A 3,313-nucleotide genomic window follows, 5' to 3' on the forward strand; every position below is an offset into this window, starting at 1 on the left:
CATTATATTGGAAAAAGTTGCAAATTATTATGTCTGAGAAGATTCGAAAGTCTAGAAATCTTTAGATAATTAAAACTCCATCATTTTGACACTAAAGATGACTGTCAAAAGGCATACAATCAAAGCAAGAGAAAGCTATGGTCATACTGAGTGTTTGTGGACAGGAGGAATCACTCAACTCGCTTAGAGAGAGAGTTCTGGGCAAATTCTGTAAAACGGTCGCTGTCCAAGTGAGCAGTCTGCCTCCAATATAAGCTGCCAAGAAATTTCACTAAGATTATTCTACATGATGCAAATAGAATTCAAACAATCATTCATTTCATGTTAAATTGGATTAATGTTTTGTTGCTCGTATCCATATATAATAGCATACTACTTAGCAAACACATTAACAATCTCCTAGGTATATATTTACTATAGGCTCCAGATCCTTTAAATATGCGGCCCCGAGACTATATAATAAGCTCCTACGAAACATTCGAATGTTTGAAGACATTAAGGCTTTCAAGAGGAAACTAGAGACTTTCTTATTTCACGAGTCTTTTGACGGTGACGATTTAACAGTAAATGTACAATACGCGTTATGAAACGTTAAATACTCTGAACGAACAAGGTAAAACGACAGTGGAGGTCCTGTAGAGAGTGGGGTTCCCCTGCTGTATGGGACCGGAAAAGCAGCCATCAAAGTAAAGTAAGTATTACAAAGAACATGAGCAACAAGGATCCTACTAAATGGGAATAGGCCTTGAGAGTAAACTCATACCACTTTTAACAGACAAAGCTCTTGTCCCAGCTCACTTCTTAAACTTATAGATACAGCTGTACTAGCAGGTGTAATAAAAGATTCTGCACCTGTCGCAAGCATGGACTTGAATGTACAGACATGTGTGGAGAGTGGAATAGGACATCATGCTTAAATTCCCCACACATTGATGAGTTAGATGATGATGAATAAACTCATATATATCTCAAAATTGAAAAGCATATTACTAACAACACCGATTATTTCCCTTATACTGTACGCAATGAATTTACCCGTTTGTTTGCTTTTAAATTAGAGCAACAGACTTAAATAAAAAATAAACTATAGGATGAATGCTGCTGATGTTTTTACATTAGAAAATAATCTAATTTCATGTTTTTATTAATTTCTTAATGACTACTTGCTGAAAAAATGGAAATAATCATTTTTCATGCTGCCCATAATCATGCTTGTAAGTAGCACTGAAAGGTGTATTATAAAATAATAAAGTTAAAAAGAAAACAATGTTCAAGAAAGATTTAAATGGATTTGGGGAGGGTTTTTTTTTTTTTTTGGAGGGGGGGACTTTGGAGAAGGAAATTTTGAAGACAGCTTTTGTTGAATTTAGTGCAATGTCATACGTATATATTCCTAGACAAAGTAGCTAATCAAGAAATAAATGTTACATTTCATTACTTACACACATATATGGACAATTGCACATTACACCATTCCTTCCATTGCAGCTTCCTACCGTACTTGTCACGGAAATTTTAATATGCATCTTCGGAAAAACTACCAATTACATAATCCAGCGATCACCTGAAAAACACACTTAAAAAAACCAATTAGTGAGGAAATATAGGAGTCTTTGGTCTTCAGAAACTTCCATTGAAGTCATCCACCTTCAACTCTGCATCTGAAAAAAAAAATTGAAAGCATTTATAAGTAAAAGTTTTTCTTCAGTAATTTGTGACTTGGAAGATTATTAAATATAAAGTTATTCTTTTACTTTTCAAGTCAATGAATTGTACTTTTTACTAATTGATTATATGTAAACTACCACTGATTTCAAACCAAAATCTAATTTAATGATTAACTCCTCTTTAAAAGCAAAACAAAGCAAGCGAGTATCTCGTCTAGCAAGCTATTCAATATTTTAACATGAAAATTTTCTACTTTAAGTATTCAAGATCAAAAAATTATCTTTGGCAAAATCTATTTTTATTTTAGCAACAATCTTTTTACTTTAGCAACATTTTTTACTTTAGCAACAAAAACAAACATAACCAAATTTATGCTTACCGTGTTTTTCCAGTTTTAGACTTCATTATCAAGAAGTCTGTCTTCACTGACTCTTGATTTTATCCAACTCATGGAAAGGGGAACCTAATGCTATTGGTTCATTGACCTAACACTTGAGTGGAAATGTTTGGTCTTAACACTACTGTTCTTATCACCACAAAACACTATTCACTTTTTTCCACTAACACTTCACTAACACATTTTTTCCACTTTCACTTCACAAAACTAAAATTCGACGGAATCTTTTACTCCGAAGGAAATTTACCAGGGAACGTAAAAAAAATATCTACGTTTCCTGTGAAATTCCCTAACAAAACTGAATACACCGACACATTGTCAATCAATTTCATTAGAGAACGCATCTAGATCAGAACAGCCTTATAGAAATTGAATTCTTCGACAAACATATCTCAAGACCTAAAATAATAATCAGGGTATTTTTGCCCTGGAGGTCCTACTATCGAAGCCTCTGGGGAATCCCAGATGAACTGAACAACGCAGACATTACTCAATTCATATACAAAATTCCCAAGAGGGTTTCTTGGCTAGCCCCACCAGACTCAAAGTTCTAATTATGATCTCGACTCTATGATATGCTCATGTGAAGAATTCTATTTCAATGAAGCGTATTTAGATCCAGCTGTCGTTCCTTAGAAAGCTGACAGACAAGGCACAGAAGTATACAGTATAGCTTAAGGCTCGCTACCTAACATCAAACCCGACGAATTTCGCAACGATTTCTACTACTCGCGTTCGGGAAAAAAAAATTAATCTTCATGGAAGATGATTATCAATGCTTCTTAGTCTGTCAGGTACCTTGATATTTCTTGATATAGCTTGATGTATCTTGATAGAAGAGTTCACCTGTTTGACGTTTCTTGGTAAAACAGGTCTCTTGAAGTTTCTTGTCATTTCCTAACTGGAAACAAAGGGGGATTAGCATATCTGATTAGATTGACATACCTTGTGGGCCCTTTATCGATGCTGAAGAGGGTAAGGCTATCCAGAAAAAAACAAGACTGATCTTAGGGTACATTTAGTACTTGTTTATGATTATCCTTTTAAATGCTAAAAACGAAAGTGTTCCGAAAGGAACACTTTTAGGAGACTACAGAAACGAAGTCTATCAAATAAAGTTTTGCTTAAGAACGTGTATGAAAATATTTAGGTATTTACTTTAAAAGTTACTATTTAATTGGGAAAGGTGCAACAGTGAAGAAGGTGACGAAATTTAAACTTTATCAAGTTATTTCTTGGTATCAAACC

The 3,313-nt window shown here is 34.1% G+C and overlaps 1 long non-coding RNA gene across 1 annotated transcript in view; it reads right to left on the reverse strand.

Moving 5' to 3' along the window:
* The window catches only part of LOC137626311 (uncharacterized), a 287,200-nt gene extending 285,460 nt beyond the window's left edge, over positions 1-1,740 (reverse strand). The window contains exon 1 of the long non-coding RNA XR_011041003.1: positions 1,443-1,740. This is a non-coding gene — a long non-coding RNA (uncharacterized lncRNA). The remainder of the gene's footprint in view (positions 1-1,442) is intronic.
* Positions 1,741-3,313: the final 1,573 nt, after the last annotated feature.

The sequence above is a fragment of the Palaemon carinicauda genome, chromosome 33 (assembly GCF_036898095.1).
Source record: "Palaemon carinicauda isolate YSFRI2023 chromosome 33, ASM3689809v2, whole genome shotgun sequence".
Taxonomy (NCBI): Eukaryota; Metazoa; Arthropoda; class Malacostraca; order Decapoda; family Palaemonidae; genus Palaemon; species Palaemon carinicauda.